General features: G+C 36.1%; 1 protein-coding gene across 1 annotated transcript in view; it reads right to left on the reverse strand.

The window, feature by feature from the left end:
• LOC120624441 (cerebellar degeneration-related protein 2) overlaps positions 1–27,166 on the reverse strand; it is a 128,078-nt gene that overhangs the window by 36,897 nt on the left and 64,015 nt on the right. The gene's annotated exons all lie outside the window — the stretch shown is intronic.

The following is a 27,166-nucleotide window of genomic DNA, read 5'->3' on the forward strand; positions in this document are numbered from 1 at the left end:
ATATTTTTACAATTTGCTTAAAGATTAAGTAGTCGTACAGTATTCTCTTTACGTGTTTATATATAGATTAGGTAGAAACCAGATAGGTTTCCAATATCAAAATTTATTTGTATAAAAAATATCAAATGAATTTTATTTATACCGTCATATTTAGGGCTTCTTATTCACATATCTTGAGCTCGTAGAAGTTATAAATAAAATTCAGCGCCTGCCAAAAAAGTAAAGCAATTTGCTATAACGTTGCTGTTAGGCGTCTGAATTTCTGAGATGTAATATTTTATTGCATTGTTGACTTGCTATTCTTGAACTTACAGGCGACTTTTAATCTTATGGAGCTTAGGATTTTGAGTCTTAAAGCTTATATTAGGTTGGCAGGTTTTTTTTTCTCTTTAAATAATACTAATTTTCATAAACGCATAGCAGCTTAATTAGTTATGAGATTGAGTTATTTATGGTGTTACATTCTTACAGATTCAAAAGATTAACAAGGAATATGAAATATCTACTAAGAAATGTAATTTCACTTAGAATTTTCAAACTTTATCCTTTCAATCATAACGTCAAACTATTAAGTCCATGCAAAGAAGCTTTACGTAATTATTCAGTGTGTTTTATCCTTCCACATTATCCTTTATTTAACATTAAATAGCGTACTATTATTTTTTGATTGAAATTTTGAATAGTGTACGATTATTTTTTAAATGAAATTTTGGTTGTGCCTTAAACTGCAATTGCATAAAATATTTAAGAAAATTTAAAATACAGCTATAACGGTTTAACATTAAACAGTTAAATGTCATGAACTATTATTTTAATATTATTGACGTTTGATCTCAGAATAATTGTAATCCTTATTTTTATAACATTGTCGCAGAAAAACTAATTTGGGTACATAAATATAGGTGCAGGAGTTTAAATGAGTACTTATCTATCAGTAAAAAGAGCAATCTGCTGAGTTTCATGACGGCTCTTCTCGGTAGAATCTACCTTCCGAAGCGTTGGTAAAGTCACTACAAACCAACTCACTTGACGTTTCCAAAGTTCTTATAAACTAGGCCTACTTTAAATAAATGAATTTTAATTACATTTAAAAAGGTAACATTTTAATAACCTAATATATAACTCGTCCACTTGCAAAGGTAAAGTGACAAATATTGAGCGAGATATGTAGTGTGTGGTGTTTGTGGTGCCAATAGACTTGGGGAACTGAAGAAATTATGAATTGATGGAACAACTAGATGGACCACCTAATGGTAACTGTAAAACGATCTTCACAGACAACAGCAAAATACAAATCAATTGGTCTTCTAGGCGTTAAAAGTAGATACTGGCAGAGGGCTCAAATTAAAAAAAAATCTATATAATAAGTATTTATGAGAGTAGATATCCGTGTGACAATTTTATACATGACATCATTACTGCGATTCTAAGGTGAGATCGATGATGTCAGATTACACATAAAGAATAACCAAATGTAAAGAAAACCTGTTAAATGAGTAGCTTTCGTCATTGTAAATACGTGTCAAAAACATGTTACTCTGATCGACAGGTTAAAAATATGATCTTGACGTGATCTTGACTTTATTTACTTAAAACTCGTTGGTTCATAAATGATTCACTGGTTTGAGCGAGCCTTGTATGTATGTATGTTAGGGTAATGAGCCTTCTTCTAATATTATCATCATAAACCTATTAGCGGCCCATAACAGGACACGGGTCTCTTCTCAGAATGAGAAGGGTTTAGGACGTCCACCACGTCGGCCAAATGAAGATCGGTAGAGTTCACACGCCTTTTGAGAACGATATGGATAACGCACATAGCTCCGAAAAGTTAAAGGTGAGTGCCTGGGATCGTAATCGGTCCCCTCAGAAGTGAGGCCGCTAAAGCTGACCTCTAGGCTATAACCGTTTTATAGTATAGGCACACGTAAATGTTGAGACGAGATGCAGTGTGAGCCGTTTTGAAAAAGCGACGAAAATAGATATACCCCATTTGTCTACCTCCTTAGGATGGGAGACTTCGGACGTGGCTAGACCACCCTACCAAGAAAGACGTGCGTAAAGTGATTTAGCGTTCCGGTACGATGTTGCGTACCTGGTTTGCGGTACCCATTGGTAAAACTGTCAAATCCCTCACAGGTTGTCCCGCTACCATATGAGACTGCACATACCAGGTGAAGAGCTAACTTGTAGTAGACTAAAAAAACCTTTTCTAATAAGTTAACTATATAAATTATTGCGAAAGTCCTCAGTTCATTAACAAATTCACCGATTAATTGGAAACCACACCCATTCCTATAACTTTCTTGTGGTACAAATAGTTATCTGATAGATTTTTTTTGGTTAAATCCAACGATGAAATTAGAAACTTTGTAAGCATTGTAAACGCTGTGGTTTTATGTAGGTAAGTTGAACAAAAAAACAACCAGTCTTTATGGTTACGTTATCAAATCATACAAAAACGCGGTCGCTATTCAATCTATAAACTAAGTAGGTCTAACTTACAATACAGTTGAAGATTTATATTAAGTCTATACAGTGGCACTGGGTTTCTTACCAGGGTATGCATACAGCAGGAAAATTGCATAAATGGCAAAAATCCTCCTCCTACAAGAGCTATATACCAATTTTAGGGTAAGCAGTGCTTTTGTGCATGTATGAAGTGCACGCCACTGAGTCTATACCTAGCTGTATACATAGCAGAAAAGTACAAATGTTTGGCAGGCTAACTGACTAATCAAGAAATCTCTCGAAGCTATATGCTATATCGGAGTCAAGAGATATCTTTAGCTACAAAAAGATTTTACATTAGTCAACTTTACATATGGATTTGCAGTAGGAACACCTTCCAACAAACATGCAATTCTGATATTTTTTAAGAATAGGAGGATGAAACGGGTTATGGAAGGTTTATTGACCCCATGTAGGTAACATGGGGTCAATAAACCTTCCATCCCTAAAATCTATGTTTCTGAACTTAGAGACACGAAAATCGGTATTTGGGTTAAAAGTTGTAAAAAACTAATTCTTGTTGGTAATAAAGGGAAACAAATATTATCAAAAACCGATATATTATATGAATCGGATAATTATTATCAATTAACTGTTACACAAGTGATAGCAGTAGACAATGAGAGTTTAGATAAAGATACAATTTATTGCCGCGTACGAGAACAAAGCTTCATTCAAAGAATACAATAGTAAGATTATTTTATTGGCGAAAGCTCCTTGCGTAATAAACGGCTATTAAAATAATTAATGAACAACCCTAATGACTTACATCACAGACGAAGCCGACAACAAAGATTTGTATAATGAACATATTATTATCAAACGTAATTTGATAAATGGTTGGATCATGATTTCGGTTAGCCTTATTGCATTCAATGTGTACTCGATACATTGACCTGATAAGTAGGTAAGTACTTATATTTTTATGCAACTTTTGTATTCAATACCTCTGTAGGCTTTATAAATAAAATGTGGTATAACGTTGGAATATATATACAGTGTGTTTACACACTCCGCACGGCTAGCATGGGCAGGAGGAATTCTTCTGCCTGGGGAAAGGACAAAATTGTATCTTCTCCCACAACTTTATCAACTCTTCAAGCATCGACGCACATGTAGAAAAAATGAGTATCCAAATAATATTCCTACTTTTAATAAACGGGAGTAGGCTTCTTCTATACTCTGTTTCCATGTTTTGGCAGATTGACATCCTAATTTTATCCCTTGTCAGGGATTATATTTCAAGGTGCTGTAGGATTCACTGTACCTTATAGTATGTTTATAAGTTATATGAATGATAGGAGTACGCGCTACTTCGCAAAACTCTATGATAAACAAAGGTTAATTTGCTAACCCGCGAAATCGGAACTTTTTTGCAATTCCTCTAAAAACCTTTTTTTGTTTTATTGAGCCGAACAAAACAAATTTTTAAATCGGTAGAGCTACGAGCTAACTGTGTTTAAAAGTAGTGTAATAACTGAGTTAGTAAATAGCGGAAGAAGTTAGCGGATGGAAGATGAGAATCTCATGACTGTTTGTCATGGATAATAGCAAATTAGGCAAAATTTTCATTGTATTCTGTAGCCTATATTATAATATTGGTTCAAAAAGGCTATCACCATTATTTCTATACCTTCCACTGTTTTTCGTTTACAAATAAGGCCTCCAAATTATCAAATTCATCTAACAATCGCTTACGGAATATTTTACGGATTGCAGTCTCATGTTGGTGAAAAACAACCATTTCAAAATGAATGCCACAAACATATTCAGATCATACGATAATAGCCACGTATTACGGCGGTTTCTGTAACACCATAGTCGCGTGCCAACCTCCGTGGGATCTGAATGTAATTGTTCTTAGCAAAAATTAATATATACAATTTATATTAATAATAAGTATATACAAATAAATTAATACTCCTTTTTATATGTCAGGGAACGTTCGTTGATTGCTGCGGGTAATGTCTCTGGAGTAGATAACCTGTAAGGTAGCCTACTTTTGGATTTACCCTTGAATTTTCCTCAAAGCAGAGGCCATATCGCCCAATGGGTTGGCTGGAGTTAACCCAGTGGACTTCGACTTCACATTTGGGGGGACAGATATCACTTGCTTCAGAAATGAAGGAAACATCGTAAGGAAATCATTGTGGTAGGAGAACATCGCCCTATAGTGGAACTGTAATAGGTCGATATGACGATGATGATGAAAGGCCAAATTGAGCATCCCCAATTCCTGTCTACAGTTCCTCTCAAAATTACAACCAATCATACGCCCTGATTTGTACAGAATCCTAGTGATTGGTCCAGTAGGATGCAACGGTCATGACGAAGCAATTTACAGAAAATAAACCTATAAATGAAATAAAAATAAAAATAAATTATTTTTATCGAAGAACTGGAGGATAGAAATGTGGCAAAAGAAATTGATAAAAAAAAAAATTTTAAATGCAGATTATACAATACCGGAAAATAGATCTTTAAATACGCCATATAAAACACTTTAGGATAAGCAGTGTTTTTGTAGTGGTACTTAAAAATTGAATAATGTAATCTAAGCTAGCAATGAAGCTCCGAAGCGGCTTCTTTGTTTAAACTTTCATCTAGCTGGTTCTCAAATAGATGCATGTTTATGTAGTTCAATTGAAACTGATCTTAAATAATAGTTATATTATATCCCGTCCGTTACGTCAACAGTTAACGAATATGTAGCGTAATTGATCTATAAGTGCACATTACAAATCATATAAAAAACGATTAACGTTTAAATAAGTAAGGATGCCAGAGCGGAACTGCGATTCATAAACCTACATATGACATACGTGTGAAAAAGATGATCCAGTTTACTATTTGAATGTTAATCTTATTATTTATTATTTAGGGTGCCGTGCCCATGGGTAAAATGGACCCTTTTACTAATTACTTTTACTGTTTGTCACCAGGCTGTATCTCATGAACCGTGATAGTTAGAAAGTCAAAATTTTCACAGATTGTGCATTTCTGTTGCCGCTACTACAACAAAAAACAGAATAGCATAAATATTTCAGGGGATTCCCATACAACAGACATGATATTTGTGCGGTTTATAGATAGGTTCGTTTAGCCGCTGCTGGTTTGATTGAAACTTTATTTAGTTAACTTTAATTAAGAACGCAATAAGGAAAAGCATTGTCAAAAACAGTTTATTAGCATGGCTTATTGTTCTTCTAAAACTATAGATCCGTACAATTAAAGTCAATATGGCCAACATAACGTGACATGGTCCGTTTGGGTACGATAAAGATAAAACACGTAATAACAAAGTGGATATTGCCTACTCTGTTAAAATAAAAATATATGAACAACCACAGAATTAAGAAACATATAGAATCCGCGTGCACAGATAATATTGAAGCATCAAAAACCAATCCACTTTAGTGGTTGGCCACTTCATGACATTTAGCTGTTGACACTTGACAGTAATTATTTTACCTCTAATGTTTTAAACGTGTACCATAAAATGCGAAAATGTTTAAAAATGTTTAGCTAAGCACATTCCGTGGGTATGAAGTAAGAAGTGCGCGACACGTTTTCACTGGTTTTGGACACAATGCACTGCACGCAATTGCTAAATGAGGCTTCTGTATCTTCTTAATTCTGTATGTATAACATTATAATAAGGAAACGACAACATTGATCGTTATACAATCTATTACATTTATCACATTGGCTTCGTATATGTTAGGGTAAAGATCACCCACTTTAAAACTACCTGCCTACGTATGCGGTCAAGCAGGTAGGTACTTCCTGGTAGGTCGGATACTTTTGCATATATATTTTTAAAGTGAAACTTCTGTATCGGGGTTGGAAAAAAATTTAGTGTAACATTTTTCAGTTACGCGTCACATTTTTTCGCTACGCGCCGTCTTTATCTTGTCCCAATCACGGTTGATTCGAGTTTATTCGAACTTCAAATGCATTGCAATATTTAAACGGCTGAAGACGTAAGCATATATCATAATACTAATGATGTTGTTAACATTGTAACTTCATCGATAGATTTTTCGGTTCTTTCTCCTGACTTATGTATGGCTCAATGCCAAATGGAAAATAGGATGAATATTTTGATTATTGCACTTTATATATCTCCAAATCAGAAGCTGGATATTATTAATTTTTTTCTTCCTCCTCCCTCTTCGTGCCTCTTTACTCGGTTGCAATAATGATAAAAAACCGATCTGCATCAGAAAAATCTTTGAAGCTAGTTGAATTTTTGAAAGATTATTTGAATTTTGTATATTATTAAAAAAAAAGTCCTCAAACATTAACAACAAGATCCGGCACTAAAATTGCTGGAGTTTTTATGGAATGTAAACAATATTTGACGGCCGATTGGCGCAGTGGGCAGCCACCCTGCTTTCTGAGTCCAAGGCCGTGGGTTCGATTCCCACAACGGGAAAATGTTTGTGTGATAAACATAAGTGTTTTTCAGTGTCTGGGTGTTTATTTCTATTCATAAAAATATTCTTCAGTCATCTTAGTACGCATAACACAAGCTTACTTTAGGGCTAGAGCCTAGATGGCGATGTGTGTATTGTCGTAGTATATTTATTTATACCATAAGCCATAATAATAATATTACAATTAAATTAAAGCTGTAATAATCTTAGTAGTAATAAAGTAAAATGACATAATTGTATTATTTGTATTCATGTCCATGATAATAAAAGCCTTTTGTTAAACTTTATCTAATTTAACTTTATTTAACCAGTTTCTGTAAAGTTGCAGTAGATAATTTTTCGAAAAATAAGGTCTTTAAGAAGTTTCACTTTTTACGTATGTACACTAGTACACGCACAATTTTTTTTTAAGTATATAGACAAGCGCTTGACTGCAATCACGCATGATAGTAAGCGATGATGCAGCCTAAGGTGGAGCGCGCTTGCCTAGAAGATGCCTATTCACTCTTGATTTGAAGGTACTCATATTGTAGGAACTGGAGAAAATGGAAGCTGGAAGAGCATTCCAGATCCTAGCGGTGCGGATCAGAAACGAACGATATACGCGTCCGCGGTATATCGACCACGTAGGGATGCAGATCCTTACGGTGCCTCGCGGTTCGGTAAAAAGGCGAGGGGGGAACTAGATCAAATAGTTCTTGAGCACACTCTCCGAAGTATATCCTATACAATATCGGAAGGCAGGCAACCTTGCGACGATGTTCCAAACTCTGAAGTTTTTAGAGGTTTATCTATACAGGGTTACATACATTTACCAGAAAGCCCTCGGCCTTGTTGTTCCCATCATTAAAACTAACAACTTTTGTTCTACGACTTAAAATTTTTCTGTATTTATTTATTTCATTGAGAAAAAAAACAGTTGCTTCTGTAAAGTGGCATTACAACGTAAGACCAATACATGTGATAGATAGATAGATATTAAAGATATACCTACTTGACGGTTCCAAAGTGCTTGTTTAGGCTTTTATTAAAACTTGCCTACTTGAAATTAATCAATTTTGAATTTGAATTTTGAATTTGAAAAAGCTAAAGAATTAGTATTTGGGCCGGTGGGTTAGGTTGGGTTGGGTATATAAATATATTTATATATATATATATATATATATATATATAAATAAATAAATGAATAAATAAATAAACAAACAAATAAATATACTACGACAATACACACAACGCCGTCTAACCCCAAAGTAAGCGTAGCTTGTGTTATGGGTACTAAGATGACTGATGAATATTTTTATGAATAATATACATAAATACATAGAATATACATATAAACACCCAGACACTGGAAAACATCCATGCTCATCACACAAAAAAATTCCAGTAGTGGGAATCGAACACACGGCCTTGGACTCAGAAAGCAGGGTCGCTGCAAACTGCGCCAATCGGCCGGGCCGTATATTTTTTCAACTTGCAGCTCTTGACTGCAATCACACCTGGTGGTAAGTGATGATGCAGTCTAAGATGGTAGCGGGCTAACCTGTTGAGGAGTATGGCAGTAATTATGAAAGCCCTGAGCTATGTCTGTAACTCTTATTCTTCTACGGATCTCCTCATTTCTGTTTTGATCAATTTGAGATACTCCGAGCATAGCTCTCTCTATCGCCTATTGACTCTGAGCCTTCTTATGTCATCATACTAATGCTGTACCCGATAAAAATATGCTATATATTATTTCAAAAACGAATATACCTTAATATCATCATATATAATATCCATTTAATATGAAGAGGTAAAAACAGAAATGTGTTTTGCTATAGAAATCGCTAAGTTCTTACAGTATATAAACATTACATATATGAAGCGGTGATAGCGCTTGGTTAGGAGCTCGACTTTACTTTTGGGGGGCCGAGTTCGAATCCTAGCTCACACCTCTAGCTTTTCTATTTTATGTGCCTTTTAAGTAATAAAAATATCACTTGCTTCAACGGCGAAGGAAAACATAAGGTAAGTCGGGGAGTTCTACATAATGTTCTCAAAGGTGTGTGGAGTCCACCAATCCGAACTGGGCCAGCGTGGTGGACTACGGCCTTAACCCCTTCTCATTGTGGAAGGAACCCGTGCCGTAGTGGGCCGGTAAAGGGTTGATGTGATAATGATGATGATATAAAAGCTCAAGTCAATCAGTTTATCTTGCTTTATAAAAGAATTACAAAACAACAAGTATAGTTTCCTATTTAAATAACAGCAGTAGAATTATTTAACACATAGGTACAGTTTTAGCCTGTACCTACGCTCGAACTATAACCAACGAGCCTTTATTTTTTTCATCGGCTTATGTGTCATTGACATCTGTGTTAATTTCTAGTTTATGAACACGTGTAGGGGTAGTTTCCGTTATGTCCTTTACAAGGCTTCCAACAAAATAGCCTACTTCGGCTTAAGCGGCTACCTTTGAAGCGAAATATGAAATTATTTCTGAATTATAAGCGTTATTGAATTTAAATCTTATAACTATAAACGAGCAATTCTGGTAGGTATATATAATTGAATCTCGGAATCGGGCTCCAACGATTTTCATGAAATTTATTACACAGGGGGTTTCGGGGGCGATAAAACGATCTAGCTAGGATTCATTTTGAGAAAATGACATTTTATTCGTGTTTTCCGTGTGATTTGGTGCTACGAAGTTGCACGGGTCAGCTAGTTTATATTAAGAAGAGCAAAAAATTGAGCTTCTTCGTGAGAATTAAAATACTGAATTATATCATTACAGTATAAGTCAACCTTGAAAGATAGACATATGCTTCGGACTTTTTATTAGAACTTTTAAAGGACAACAACTTTGTCGTACATAATTTTATCGAATCTTTAAACGTTAACGAAGCGCACGCTCGAAAAAAAAAACACGATTTTGAAATATTCTTCATAAGTGATATACTTCTTTTGGTCTTAGCGTGATAGTTTATAGCCTATAGGCTTCCTCGCTAAATGAACATAACCTCGCTAAGAGAACAACACAGATTTTTTCAAATCAGACCAGTAGTTTCTGAGATCATCACGTTCAGGTAAACAAACAAACTCTTCAGATTTAATATACATATTAGAAAGTGAAACATTTAAACGTTTCTTAAAATAATAAACTGCTCTAAAAAGAATCAAAAATAAAAAAAATATTTAACTTTATACATTATGATTAAAGAATTAAAGACCAAAATGGCGAAAAATCACACATTTCAATATCGAACTCGTTGACGTAGTATTACTATACTAATAAGTAACTATAGTAATTAAAAACTAAAAAGTATTAAATTACGGAAATGACTACATGCGACGTTTATATAATTAGGTAAAAAGCGCCCTTACACCATAATTGACAGATGTATTATAGGCTTTTATCCTTAATTCCCTACTTAGAGACGGATTTAGGTCACGCTGCCTTCGATGTTTATTTTCCCTCTATGTTATTGTGGTAAAAATGCTCTTATAGAAATCCATTGCCATTTACTATACGGGCTGTAAAATCATCGTAATTTCCCCTTGAAGGTTTGACGCAAGCTATTTCCGCTTCACTTATAGCCCTTTTCAACGGGAAATAAACGGAGGACGTATCAAAATTCAAAGTTGATTGTAGTCTTTACGGACATAGATCTTCCGTAGGGAGTTCCAAATACCAAGGTCATGTGCTGCATGAGTCCAGCGGCTTCCTGGGGGTCTACCAACACTGAGGATTCGCCATTCCAGCACCTTGTATGCTATTTCGATAACTCTGTTTCTTTCACGGATCTTCTCATTCCTGATATTGTTCATTTCATATATTTTTCATATCATATATTGTTCATATAGAGCATAGCTCTTTAATATGAAGTAGGGGAAATAGGTATCAAAGCCAGTATTTTTGTGAGTTACAATTAAGTCCGCCATATATTTGTTTAGTTTAAAGTGTGTTACGATGAGATAAAAATAAAAATCTTGAAAGAGAAACAAAAAAAACTTCAAAATCAATCAAATTTTTAACATATCTAAACTAACTAATCTTTCCTTATCCTTCATTTAATAAAAAGTAAGTAATCTAAGCAATTTAAGTATTGTATAACCATAGTATAACCATATCTATAGATTTATGACGGCCGACTGGCACAGTGGGCAGCGACACTGCTTTTTGAGTCCAAGGCCGTGGTTTCTACTCCTACAACTGGAAAATGCTTGTGTGATGAACATAAATGTTAATGCTGGGTGTTTATTTGTATATTATAAGTATTTATAAAATTATTCATCTGCTATCTGTGTACCCATTACATAAGCTACGCTTAATTTGGGGCTAGATGGCGATGTGTGTAGTATATTCAATTATTAATTTATTTATTTTTTATATCGTACAAATACCTTAGCCAAAAGAAGTTTAAACTTTAAGTGTGTAGTCTAAGCGTCAAAATGTAACAAATGTCCGACTGGCAATAAGATAGTATGATATGCTGAAAGTAAATAGCTCATCTTAGAACTAACTTAAAGTGCGGTTCCAAGTGGTACAGCGGCCATGGCGTATTATTATGTATAGTTTCTAGTTCCTTAACTCATAAATCTACCGGGTAACTAGCCTAATTCAAACGGAAATCCTCGCGCACCAAAACGTCGCCGGATAAATGTTTATTATATAATTACTTAAGTAACTTTTATTAACGCATGACTACTTCCTACTACAGAGTATTGGAAATGACAGCTAAAAAGTGCGCTGATGGTTGACTTGCTTGGGCAAATGGAACTCAGTGATTATGACGTGAATATTTAGCTAAATTATTAACATCAAATTTAGGCATCAATACGTCAGTACAAATGCGAAAGTAACAAGGCATCATATATTATAATGTGTTGAACACCAAACAACATTTACGGGTAGTACTTGCAAGAAATTTAAAACGCGTGTATTTTATTCTTTAACCAAATACCAAGTTGTAAAGATATAACTATAAAAGTACATACTAACTCTTTTAACAAAATCTTTTATTAGTGCTGCGGACAAGTCTTTTTTTATACTTAGTTATAATTGACGGACTAAGCAGATGCCTCAACCTATGGTTGCCGCTGTATCATTCGGCGGCATTTTGTTGGTAGGGTGGAAGCTAGAAAATTCAAAAAATATAAATTCCCGAATTTTCTCCAGCAGCGATTTACCCCAGGACTCTAGTTATAAGACCTCAGCTTTCACAACTGCGTAAGGGAGTTCTTTATTGGCGTAAGGGAGTTTATTGGTCAGTCCACGTGTATCTCACAGCGCTCTTTTTACGCGACACCTTCAATATAAGCAAAACAACTGGGCAAACAGTTTGTACCATATTGATAACATGCCCATATTATTTCCGCCTTCCGGACACACGATGCCTGCTGGATAATGTTTCTACAGATGCAGTAACACTATAGGCCTATACGTAACTTGGTGGGACGTGTAGCATTACATTGTGATTGTAGGAGACGTAACAACCGAATCGTAAATATTGACGTATACCTTAAATAGATACCTCGAAATTATAGTAGTTAGATATATTGTGTACAGTCTTTTTCGTATAATAATACAAATGCTGGAGACTTGTTTAATAGTTCATCATCAACTCATTACCGGCCCACTGCAGAGCACGAGTCTCTCCTCAGTATGCGAAGGGCTCAGGCTACCAGGCTTGTCAAACTGTGAAAGCTTTGACTTGGTGAAGCGCACTTTGGCTTCACTTTCGGGAGACCGAGTTCGAATCCAAGAACACACCTCTATCTTTGTAAGTTTAAGTGCGCTTTAGGCAATTAAATTATCACTTGCTTTAACGGAGAAGGAAAAGATAGTGGGGAAACCATGCCTGAGAGTTCTCTATAACGTTATCAAAGACGTGTGGAGTCCACCAGTCCGCACTGGGACAGCGCGGTGGACTATGGCCTAAAATATTTTCACTCTGGGAGACTAGAGCCCTGTATAAAGCCGTTAATGGGTTGATATGATGATGACGAATTCGCAATTGTGTGGAAAGAAGTTACCGATGATGATGCAAATTGTATAACTTGGGCTATATGAAATGAAAGTAAATAGAATTATTTCTTTTTTTTTATTACGTTATAAAATAAATAAATAAAAAATAAATAAACTTTTATTTCAGGCCATTAGACCCATAATTGTGTTAGTATGACAAATAACTTAAACTATGTTAGTAGGTACTTATTTCTAGCTTAACAACTAATTCTATAACTAAAAACTATAACTAAAAAGCCCGAGGGAGCCTCTTGGCGCCTATGTGCGCACCCCCCCAGCACCTCCAGAGAGGACTATCTAGTTTCCTGGCCAATGCGCTGAGAAGAGTGTTGGTACTACTCATTAGCCTGCGCATCATGGACGCGGCACGCTTGCGCATGATCGCGTAGAAATCATCCACGCGAGCATCCGCAAACATTGCCGACGCACTGCAGTGTCGAGGCTTCCTCAACACCGCTCTCAGCACATTGTTATATTGAACACGCAAGGCACTGTAGGTCCGCTGCCTGTAGTCCGTCCACAGACTGCACGTGTAGAATGACTGGCAGTAAGCCCTGAATAAGGTCAGCTTTACTTGCCCAGTACAGCGCGCAAATCTGCGGGCTAACATATTGCCTCGGACCGACAGAGCCCGGCGCTCTCGTTCCATGTCACTATCATCCCTCAGGCTGTCGGTTACTACATGACCGAGATACTTGAACTCAGTTACTTGCTTCAGGGGATTACCACATAATTGTATCTTTGGTTTAAAGCTGGATAGTTTGTTCTTTCCCCTGAAAACAAGGAACTCGCTTTTTTTGGCGTTGTAACTGAGTCCATTCATCTCGGCATACTCCTCACAGAGTTGCAGCAACCTTTTAAGACCCCCAACTGAGGGGCTCAGTAGAACCATGTCGTCGGCGTAGCTAAGGTTATTCATGCGTATGCCATCTATTGAACACCCGACACCAGCTCCACCGAGCCTCTCAATCAGCTGGTTCACATACAAATTAAACAGCCTAGGGGACGTCAGCCCTCCCTGTCTCACTCCACACTCCATTTTATATGGGTCACTAAGTTCATTACCCCACCTAACCACATTAGTTTGGTTACCATACCAGTATTTAAACAATGAAATCAGTTCGGGTCTCAAAGCTGATTCCTTTTCGAGCTTATGCCACAAGACGTCGTAAGCTACTAGGTCAAATGCTTTGGATAGATCCAAAAAACAGGCATAAACAGGAGTTTTCCTGTCGGTATAGTACCGCACAGCTTGCTTGAGGCACAGGATTGCGCTTTCCGTAGAGAGTTCAGGCTGAAAGCCGAACTGAGCGTCGTGTATTTTAATTGATTTACTTAGCTGTGCATCCAGCAAACTGTCCAGCACCTTAGCCACTATCGTCGCCAGCGATATCGGCCTGTAGTTGGATCTATCCGCCGCATCACCTGTTCTGTTTTTGATAATGGGCACTACTACTGTCTTCATCATGTCTTCTGGCAGGTAACTGTGGTTAATACAAAGGTTGTAGAGCAATTTGAGGACTCTGGGAAGGTGCGAACCCGCATACCTTAAGTGCTCGATGCTCAGGCCATCGTGTCCCGGTGACTTTCCATGTTTCATACTCTTTAGTGCTCCCTTGACTTCAGTAAGCGTAAAACGCACCAAGACTTCCCTGTTAACCACGATGTCCTCAGCATCGTTGTTCGTAAAGGGTATTTTAAGAGGCTCCACTTTAAATTGCTCCCTAAACATATTAGCAATCTTTTGAGATCCGCTCACTCCACCTACTTCACTCGGAAGATTCGCCCTTGCATTCAGTCTATTGGTGTGCTGCCAGAACTTGCCGAAATGCTTAGTCTCGTACGATGTGGCTAACATGTCCATTTTGATTTGCTCCTCGTTGTTCTGGCACCATTTAAGTTTATTTTTAAATACCTTGCGAGATTCCCGCATCTCGTCGTACAAGACTCCACAAGTCGGCCTCCCAGCCCACACCCATGACTGAAAACAGAGACGAGCCTTCGCATGAGCCGGTCTCACATGTTTGTTCCACCCAGTGATATATCGTTTTTTATGTCGCTGGGTAGCTCTGTGACTATATATTGCCGCATCCTGTAGTATGCTTGTAATATCCTCGTACAATCGGTCTAAGATCCGTTTATGTTCCGGGTCGTTACATAGTTCATTACAGCAATCTACCATCTCTACGGGAAAGTCTACCATCTTCAACCTATTGTTACAAAACTCAGTATAGAGACTAATCTGATCAGTGTCCCTACATCCCCAACTTATTTTATTAAAAGCCGTCGATTGCGCGCTTTCTAGACGAGTGTGAAATAAATTGAGTTTACAATAAACCTCTACAGGATAATGATCAGACCACGACACATTGTTCACTATGTTTATACGATCAACGTATTTTCTAGCCATACTCGTTACAAGGCAGTGGTCTAGCCATCGCGAGCAGCCGTGAATGTCACTAGTATATGTAAATACATCGCTTTTATTTGACAACAGTTCGTAGTCGGCACACACCCATGATTGCTCGCTACAAAACTGTATCAATTCATTAAAAAATAATTCCCCAGGGTGTGCGTTAAAGTCGCCTAACATAAAAACCATACTAATACCGCAGTCTTCAATAATTGCATTAATTTCACTCAAGCACTCTGTAAATTCCGCTAAATTATCCGGGCAGTCTGTAGGCATATACACAGAAAAAAATAGCATCGAGTGCTCACGTACCTGACATTTGAGGGCGCACAACCTCACGCTGTCGCACTTCACTATAGACACGGACGAAAACACATTCTTACGCCATAACAGCGCGACTCCTCCGTGGGGACGGCCACGTAGAATGCCGGCTCCCGTATCAACAGCCGATGTACCCGTAGACTCAAACTCGTCGTGAATGGTGCTAAGGTAGGTAAGTTCAAACGGCAGCAGCCAGGTCTCCTGGAGTGCGACTACATCCGCAGATCCGCATAGGCTCCTCACGCTGTCCACCGACCGCTTCAAGGACTTACAGTTATAGCTAACTAGCTTTAGTGTATGTTTGTTCCCTCTAATTTTGTTTAGATCCATTATTAATGTCTACTTTTTCTGGATTTACTATGGCCTTTTTTCCATGTCTAAATAACATGTATAAGTTAGTCTTGCCTATATTTTACTTGGTGGTAAATCGCTTGGCGGCACTTCTCTGTCGTTAGGGTGTTCACTAGCGGGCCACCCACCAGATCAGATTAGAGAAAATTTAGAAATCAGAAATTCCCTATCAATTGCGCTAAGTATGACCAACTGAGAGAAATGACAAAAGTAAATAGCTTCCGGGAAACAATAAAAAAATCTTCTAATGCTTGTACGGGAACAAATTTCAAGGTTATCAATAAATGAAATACAACAGTTATCCAGTGCAGAAAATTTTGCTGACTCCAAATATTATATAAATAATATGTATAGTTTGCCTGGAAGGGATCACTAACAGTGATAAGGCCGCTATCACACCCTAGTCTAGTTTAAAAGCTATTTATGTATTATGTTTTATGTATTGGCAAGAATTTTTATTATTATTATTTACTTACAAAAGTAGAAAAATCAGCGAAATTTTCTAATCGCCGCTGCATAGAAGTTAATGCCTTTCCTAACTACGAGTATATATTAGTACCTGGCATTATAGCATACTACCATTATAATGCCTTTCATACCTATATATTTTAGTACGTATGAAAACGTAGAACTATTAAGTTTTTGTTGATAAGTTGCTACGTGCCTGATTTATATAGCAAAACCTTATTCGTATGTTGTTATTTTGCGTAATGAACAGTCGCATACCTATTTCAAGGAAAATAACTGGAACATTTATTACGCGAGAAACGTCAACGCCTAAACGATAAAAAATACAACATTATGTATAAGGTTTCATAAGTTAGTTAGTTTTGGTGAACATTCAAGCTTCATAAACTGCAAGTGAAAATGTTTAAGTAAGAAAATGGCGTAGGTACGTATAGTTTGGTATTTAGTAAGATGGAAATTTGAGGGCATAATTAAAGCAGTTAGTATTTGCAGCATGAATAATAGAGATGTATTTTTTCACAACATTTGCTCGGAAAAGAAAAGTAGCAACTGATGTTCTGGCCGATTTCTTCTAGGTAGAATCTATCATCCAAACCTATAGTAGAGTCAATACAAAGAAACGTACTTGACATTTTAAAAGTATTTATAGGTCTAGTTGAAATATATGTTTTTTTTAACATTCTGAATGATATTACAAGACCTTATTACCAGTTATCGGTAGTATTATTTTACTTAAATCTAACATGTAACCTTATTATATTAATAAATATACCTATACCTATATATGTAAATTATAAGTATTACATATATTATTCATAAAAATATTCATCAGTCATCTCAGTACCCATAACACAAACTAAGCTTACTATGGGGCTAGATAGCGACGTGTGTATTGTCGTAGTATATTTATTTATTTATTTATAAAATATCCCGCATTCGAAGAAAATTTCGCTTCATTTTCATATTGCTATCTTAGGAATTACAATTGCCTTTCCCTGTACCGTTTTTAATATTTTTTCCATTCGGTAGGATGGAAGGAAATCTCCAAATAGGCGACTGCACTGCAGGTACTCATCAAAGCAATTAGCTTTAAATAAATGACCCAATAATCGAGCCTAATATCTCCTTACTTAAGACAAACGTGCCATACTCTAACACGATTCCACGATATAAGTTGTAAAGCTGATGTAAACTGGACTAAGGCAACTGACGAGTCGAACGAAGTCTCCTATCTGACAAGACTTTAGGCGACCTAGAAATCAATTAAGAAAATGAACCCGTGCCCGTATCGAACCCAAAACTTTCTACTTAAGGCACACACCACTTTGCCCGAGAGGTCAAAACAGAACAGCACATAATGAGAAAGAAACTCTTGCGCAGCTTAACAAAACCAAAGGTCAGGTACTTTCATCGCAACAGAACCTGTAGCCTGCCCTTAGTGAAGATAAGATAACGTGAACATGATAGTAAGCGAATAGAAAGTTTAGCAGCTATATAGGTTATTGGATCTAGTTCTACGTATACTTCGTCAAGTTAGGAATGGTAATTGATATTATGATTGGGGTTAATAACCGGGGCCAGATTTAGTACCATTTAAGAGGGATAGTGAGCTTTATATGCAAGATATTTCCTTGTTCTTATAACCATTTACGTGCTAGCGACATGTTTCAGATCGCTTTTAAAAACGCTCTCTTTAAAATTTCATTTGATTTTTGAATTTATTTCAATCATGAACCCTTTTTTCTCATGGAAGCCTTTAGAGCGTACACCAACTATGTTGTTGTAACTTGACAATAATACATATGACAATTTTAGGCCCGACGCGGGAATGGAACCCAGGCTCTTACAATCCAAAGCTCACTTTCTAATACTGTCTGTATATAAGGAATGCATGCAACTGAAATATTATATTCATTAAAAATGTCGTTTATAAAAAATTTACGGCCACCGAGCTAAAATTAAACAAAAATGTTAAACTTGAATGCCACCAACGATGCAGGCTTGCTTAGATTAGGTGCCATTGGTAGTGTTGCCCAAATTCAGTCTTGGTCTTGCAGTCTTGGTCTTGTTCTTGCGTTTTTGCAAGACCAAGACCAAGAACAAGACCGCGTATTTTTAGCAAGACCAAGACCAAGACTGACCGTGCAAGACTTGAGCAAGAACAAGACATAGCCTGCAAGACTCTTGCGTCTTGCAGCTAGGACTTAGCGCTATTTCACGGAGTAGTTAGGTGTAACAGTTCGGTGTATAGGTAGGTAGGTACGCTTAGGAATTCTATGAGACGCAAAAAACTATATCAAAGAATATGAAAAACTGGACCTATGCGCATTACGACTAATACCATAAACATAGCGAATAAAAAAATATCTATTAAAATCAAACTGAGTGCATGCATAGTTATGTTTTAACCATCGGCACTTTGATAATGCGGCATCAAAGGTTTTGTACTTACTTCTCAAAGAAATTTGCCGCTTTTCGGAAGTACATGGTTATGATACACGCGCCGGCGGCTTCTTTTGAAATCTAAAACAATCGTTGCCGCCGCGCCGAAATCATAACATTTGACACTATTCATGCAAAATAATTTCGAATTTTAAGAGTACCTACAGGTGTTCCAAAGAATAAATAAGTTTCAGAGTGCTTAGAATGAAAATGAATACATTATACTGATCACGCAAGTAGTATTATGATTAGGATAAAATGGTGAGGATAGGTAGTAGATGTCATAATAATTCATTCTAGTAAGTAATTATAATATTGATTACTTATATGGTTTTAAACTAATTACTTAGGTACTATTATTGTACATTTAGTCATTATATTTCTTAAGTTCTTACAAGTTGTTTTAGCAAATGTAAGCTTATAAATCATAAATGTTTATTAAGAAACAGTTACTTCCATGGAAAACGACATATAGGTCAGTTGATTTTTCGAATTTCTTATCAAATCTTCAGTTATTTATTAATCTGCTTGATCTTTACTATGGCTATGTTAATTCAAGCTCACAATGTTCCAATTCTAATACGTTTTTCTAAGATTTAAAGTAAACTTTAATAAATAGTAATAGACTAATAGGTAATTGCAAGACTTGCAAGACTCTTGCTGCAAGACCAAGACCAAGACCAAGACTGGGAGCGCAAGACCAAGACCAAGACCAAGACCAGGTGTATTGGCGCAAGACCAAGACCAAGACTGGCTAAGTCTCGTCTTGTTCTTGCATTTGGGCAACACTAGCCATTGGAAATTGTATTTATTGTAAAATTATTGAATGTTAATAAAATATATTTTTGTATTGTGCGGACTTGTTATATTCATTTAGGTATTAGCTGTTGTATGTTATTGTACGATTGTTCACAAATGCCGGGTTAACATTTTTTTACCCTTACCGTTTTACATATTCCCTTATATATCCCTTCGGAATTTAATATTTTTCCATATATACTATAAGGCTTATGTTACTCTCCGACCTTTCAACTATCTCTATGCAAAATATCAAGTCGATTGGATGTTTAGTTAGGACGTAAAGGACAAACAAACACACATTCGCATTTATAATATTAGTAATTGTTGCCTGCGTTCTTCGACCGCGTTTAATACGATTTTATCAAATCCCGTGGGACCCGTTTGCTTTCCTGGGATACAAAGCAAACTATGTTATTCTCCGTCCTTTCCACTAAATTTATGCTTAATAATCAAGTCGATCGGTTGTTTAGGCCTTGAAGGAAGGACAAAGAAACAAACACATGTAAACGATGCAATGTGCATCGCCTCGCATTAATAGTTTTAGTAATAAAGTTTATTTATATATATTATATAGCGACTGGATCGGTAAAATATTCATTCAAACATTCTAAATACACAACATTGAGAGCAAACGTAAATACTAAGTCGTTTGACGTTTCGTCTCCCGACATTACACGGACAAATGAGCTTCATTACAAATGTAAGCAAATTGTATGGACCAGTCGTGAAAGCGGAGCTATCTCGCTGTCAGACGGACACTATATTGTGGGATCTGATGCTGACACTCCATCAAACACTGGAAAGATTACCATAAACTGCCACTGCAAATGCTCAGTCGTTTATGCGGGTTAATACTTCACTCGTTTATATGTTGAAGAAAACAGAGAAAGTCAACATTAATGGCCTAGAGTTGCATGCGTAGAGAAGAGTAGAAAATGGTATTTTGACGACCTCTTTGGCATAGTGGCGTTTGATTCCCTGCTCATGTTAATCTGGGAAATTGTCTCCTTATTACAACAATTAGATTACCGCGACTGTCTATGATTGATTTCAATAGAACTATTATTGCATGCATTGTTAAGTTCTCATTATTATATAATGTACCTGCTTACAAACGGATGCCAGCAAATTCGTCTGCGAAGAATTTCTGATATCCCGTGAGCAATATATAAAGCAATATACAGTCAAAATTAAAGCATTTAAAAGTTTAAACGCCAAATTTATGGATGTGTATAATGTGAAAAAATAAAATTCTTTTGTAAAAAATTTCCAATTGTACTTTATTAACTATCCAAATTATTCAAGTGTAGAATTTTTAAAATATTGAAGTTATTTTTTCTCTATTCTCAACTTAAATATATAGTTAGTTGAATGGATGTAACTTGTAAAACAAAAGATATTCAAACAAAATTTCGTGCCATTAGAGACCCATTTTTGGGACTGGAATTAAAAAAAACATCATAAGTAAAATTTACTTATTATTTCGAGTAGTTCTGCCGTTTAGGCTTTAAATGTAGTTATAGATAGATATATAGCATAACCCAAGGTAATTTAATTAATCCAAAATTATATTTAAAAAAAAGAATATACATGCATAATATAAAAGGGCAACTTTAATACTACGTTGGTAATAATATAATATATACGCCCAAATTTGCAACACCTGTTATGCAGCGCTAAAAGAAATCTTTTAAGAAAAAATAAGTGGTTTGTGAAAGATTATTGTAATTAAACACTCGAGTAACTAAGATGTCGATTATAAAATTATAGTGAAAGCGAATGGAGTAGGACTATCACTTGCAAAAACTTAAATTGTTGATATAATACTTGTTAACAGTTCCTATTCATAACAAAATATAAAAAAAATATTTTAAAAATTGAAGTTATTACATTCAGGCTGTGTAAGAAATATAGTATGGAATTTGGAATGAAATAACATATGAAAGTAGAACCTGCAATGTGTCGCCCTGTGTCCATACATCTGAGGCATAGGTGACTCTGTTATCACCCCGGAGACCACGCACTTCAGACCGGAAAACAGGAATGCTACGAAAACAGTGCTAGTAAGCTAGTACTACTAAAACGGGTTGCATCATCGACATGCGACATGCTTATGTGATGTGTTGTGCCCAGATTGGTAACGTGCATAGTTACTACTATAGTCGGCAGTATATAATGCCAATTTTGTTTATTTTTAATTTAGTTGTTGAATTGTGTATACAAGTTTGTAAAGGTATGTTTGACATATCAGAAGTAGTAACTACTTTGAAGTTTTTTTGAGTTTGAAATTGTGTAATTAAAAATACCACCGACCTAATTAAAAATACGCAATGGGTAGGACGGTATTTCCGGTATTGTCTATCGTAGTAATTCTTATCGACCTTATTATATGTTGTAGTTATATTAATCTCTCGTATCGCACCTTCTAATCACCCGCTCTTATAGGTGCTAAGTGCTAAATGCAAAAATATGAGGTAGAAAGTAATAGGTGTAGTTCTCAGAGTGTAAAGAAGGGATATATTATTATTTATTAGCATTATTTTTGTCAAATTATTGTCGAATATGTTGTTTACATTAAAACATTGTGTTTAAAATGCGCAAATGTTCAACAGAAATATTAAGTTTATATTACTTTTATTAACTTCCCTCATCATATTTTTACACCTTAACCTATTATTAAATGTAACCAGGAAACAATCAAATAAGTCATAAAAAGCAAAGAAAACATGTCTTTTAAAATAAAGCGATCTTATCACATTTTAATTCTCACAAGGTTTATTTCACGTCAACTAACACAGAGATATTTCAAATATGTCGACTCGACTACCTTTAGAAAAAAAACTGTTTATTTTACCGTGCTATAACAGTACCTAGCATATTACGGTATCTCTGATAATGCGTTTTATGAACAATCAAGCCAAACACCGGAAGTGTAGTGATAGTATGGAGAACGCAAGTCGACTTGATGTAATTTAAATTGGTGGGTAAGTAATCGCTTTTTCTTGTAATTCTTCATACTTTAATTGCTTCGGTGGACATTAAATACATAATAATATGTGAAATGTGGCATCCTGAATGAATATTCAGAAAATCATGTAACATAGGTAATACCTATCTAAATGTAAATAATCCATACTTTCTTCATTATACTTTTCTAATTGAATAATACGTATTTACAATGAAATATTAATATTAGTTTTATAGTAATAAATGCTAGGATTTCCATTTAAGCAATTAAATATTACTTGCCTTAAAGGTAAAGGAAATCTGTGAATTATCCATAATGTTCTCAAAGGCGTGTGAAATACCAATTTTTTCTTTTACGGCTCGGCCGATTGGCGCAGTGGGCAGCGACCCTGCTTTACGTCGTCTAAGGCCGTGGGTTCGATTCCCAAAACTGGAAAATATTTGTCTGATGAAAATGAATATTTTTCTGTGTCTGGGTGTTTATATGTATATTATAAATATTTATGTATATTATTCATAAAAATATTCAACAGTCATCTGAGTACCCATAACACAAGCTACGTTTACTTTGGGGCTAGATGGCGGTGTGTGTATTGTCGTAGTATATTTATTTATTTAATCTTCGTCAGCGCGGAGTGGCGGAGTACGGTCTAAATCCTTTTCGTTCTGAGAGGAGGAGAGTAGCTTGTAGTAGGCCAGTAACGTGTTGATAATGATGATTATGACAAGTAGGTATTGCCCTCGTGAAATAGCGACAAAATGCACATCACTTTATCAGACAGACAATTGTGTAAGACACAATTGTCTGTCTGATATGTGTGTTGTGTTTATATTAAGTTTTAGTAGCAGTAGTACTACTACCAACATGCTTATTTATGCCGCTAAACAGCATTGCTAGGTGATTACGTATCTCGCGACAGCAATGCGACAGGCGTAAATCTTGTAATCACTGCTGTCAAACGTCACTTTTACATACAATAAATAAACAAAAAGGGCGTGGTTGCCGGTGTAATTAAAGGCACATGAGGCTCAATATCACGCCTCGGGTTGATGGGCACAGGGCACAGGGCACAGGGTACAGGGCACAGGGCACAGGGCACAGGGCACAGGGCACAGGGCACAGGGCACAGGGCACAGGACGTGTTCCTTGCACGACCTGCGAATTGTTGCTCTATTTATAGACAATGGTTTTCTTACCAACAGCAGGGCAGGAGACAAAAATTATATTCCCCGATGATATCCCCTGACAAGTGTTATAACTTGTGCGCAGGGGCGTGCACAGAGGGTACACATAGGACATGCAGATGATATAAAATGAAGAAAATCTCCTGTACGAGTTATAAAAATCTACAGGATAGGCATTTTAAGAGTTATAAAAAGAAATAAGTATTAATAACTCGTGTGCGCTTGTGCGCCAGTGCTCTGAGAGTTGATAAAGCTGTTGGAGACGATACATTTATATCCTTTCCCCAGGGATATAATTGCCCACTGTCCATGCTAGCCGTGCAGGTGTACAATCTGCTTAGTTTGACAATTGTTAATATAAGAAAAAAACTCTAGGGCAAAAGGTACACGTAAAGTTTATTCGATACGTCCGCCGACCAACCTTAAATGACTACTATCACCAATTTTACGCTTATTCCGAGAATGGTAAGAAAATTACACGGGACTCCAAACTTGGGGGGCACTTGCCGGCAACGGTCACGACCACACTGAATTCCTGACGTCGATTTGATAAAGGATTTGTTACGCTTAAGGGAAAGTTTAAGGAATAGAACCTGTAGGTTTTATTGCATTAAATATCTAATGAACTTAGTAGACACTCTTCATAGCGAATCTTTGGTCATGCACGAATTGCTTAAATTAATGTTCGACATAGTGTTGGAGGTCAACACACAAGGGGCAACCAAATCGTTAAATTGAGCTTGAGTACGTTAGTATAGTGTACTAGTCCTTTTTAGCTTTTTGTTCTAGTATAATAATAAATATGCTCAATGACATAAATAGGATATAAGAAAAATATAGTCCTTAAGGCTTTTAAAATCTATATCATATCTAAACATCTGTTTCCTGAGTACGCTGTTGTCTATATAATATAAGTCCCTCAGTCCTTTCGTCCTTTCAAAGACACAGGTATCTCACTTCCGTGTAGTACCTATAGGTACACCTACATTCTTCTTTACTTGCCTTTTACGCTTAATTGTGTGAAGCTCGATTTATCTTATTGTTCTTTCAAATTTATACTACTCTTGTAATAATTTATTGTATACATAATTATATTCTTTTCAACATCCTGAAGCTATGAATGACCTGGGCTGGGGCCTCCTGCCTCATAGGAGAAAGAGTTTTAGATCCATCACGATGCTCTAATGCGGATTGGCGAGCTGTAATGACAATTATAATCACATGTCACACAATCAGCGGGCCAAACCGCGCTTTGCACTGCACACCACTTTTCTAACTCCGGGCTTCCACTGAAGTGTCCATGAAAAAGAAAAGCAATGCCTAAAATTTTAGATGCCAAGAAGAACTCGGAAACGAAGCCAGGTTTTCGTTATCCAATTTTAGATGCTCCTTGACCACCGTGATACTTCTTACTAGTACTCTGTTCAGTAGTAAAAATCTACTTCCTTCATCCAACGCCAGCGAAATATCTTACCTAAATATTTGCTCTCAGGAGGCCATTTTACGTAAGTACAATACTTATACGAATTCACCGGAAAAGGGCTTTAAACTAAATGTTGAGTCTTACGAAATTCTAATTGTAGGATTTATTGATGTAATTTTGGTATTAACTGAGATAAAGCCATTAGATAAGCGTTCATTCCTAATGCATATTCGCCAAACTACGTGGGAAACTTTCTTATTCAGGTCCGTGCTAGGTATAGGGTTGTACTACGACTGTACTCATATCTCGCAAGTAAGTACAAATGATCGGATAAAGAGAGTGGAAAAGCTGGAGATATGAAAGTCATTTTGTAAAATGCAAATAATGCAATGGCAATCTAAGTTGGTAATAGGTAAGTTTTCTCAGCAAAAGTAAATAATTTTATGGTGATTTCATGGAATTTAATTCGATGCGTAAGTTGTAAGTGCTTTGAGTTAACCTTTCTATGCACACGGGTATCATAATATACCTACCAACTATATGTTTTATCATGCATAACTATGTATATGAGGAAATACCAGCCCAAACCATGAAACTATTGCTAGTGCAGTCTTAGTGTAACACATTTTGTATAGATCTTGGATGTGTACCTGACAATATAATAAATTAATTACGGTTTAATTAAAGTATGTTTTGAAAATATACAAAACTTACATGATACAGAAAATCTTTCCTTATTATTTTATCGTCGCCTTTTTAATGTTTAATGTTACATATTTATTTGTATGCACTTGTTTTTAAAACATACTTTAAGAGTAATGAAAAGCTTGTTTACATAATTATCATCCTCAATTCCTAAAATGAAATAAATATGTATACTGACATAGTTGTTTAAGTTATTTTTCGTATTACAACCAAGTGGGGCCGTGGTTGCCTAAATAAAAGAAATATTATTATTATTTTGAATCATTTATTTATATATGTATTTTTTTTTGAATTTTTTCACAGTGAAATTATAAAGGAAAAACAAAAAAACACTGTTAAAAATTAAAAACTGCTCTGCTTGCGGGGCTTTTGAGTACTCAAGCAACCGGAGGTGAGAGCTTTAGAGTAAGGAACCTCCTTAAAGTTCGTGCTGTTTCAAGAATTACTGCCTTCTGTGTACGACATTGCTATTATAATTATTAGTATAACAGTCCACTGCTGGACTAAAAGTCTCTCCGAGAGGGTTTGCCCATAATAACCGCGCAGGACAGACGGGTTTTTGTTCGCAATCTACAGAGGACGGTGCGGCCTCTTATCCGTAATATTTCCTCCTAAGATACCCACGGGAAGAGGCGGGGTGGTGACAGCTGTATTCTGATCTGCCATCACCAAAAACAGCATGATATTTCAGAATGTGGCAATAAAAAAAAAAGCGTACAGGCGAACTGTGTGGTTACATTGTTGTTCCTTATTATTTATAAGTAGATAAAGGTACCTATAGATTTTATTGGCATTTTGTTATAGACGTAACAGCCCTGGTCGACGCGGAATGCTGATAGCGAACTGTTGTAGATGAATTGCAAACGTGATAGGTCCACGTTATCGGAGTGAACGTAATGCCCTATTATCATAACCTCGGGAAACGCTTATACAACTGTAATTAATAACCAATTGTCGGCTAGTTACGACAAAAGTTTAAAATAATGTTTCCATAAAAGTAAATAGATCTAAAGTGCCAGTCTGTGATTTCATAATAACTGCGTAATAAAGCTCATATATGACTATCATAACAGCTAATCATAGCATAACTAAATACACGTTCCTAAACTTTTCCTCTGTCTGTTTGT

The sequence above is a fragment of the Pararge aegeria genome, chromosome 6 (genome assembly GCF_905163445.1).
Source record: "Pararge aegeria chromosome 6, ilParAegt1.1, whole genome shotgun sequence".
In the NCBI taxonomy this organism is placed as follows: Eukaryota; Metazoa; Arthropoda; class Insecta; order Lepidoptera; family Nymphalidae; genus Pararge; species Pararge aegeria.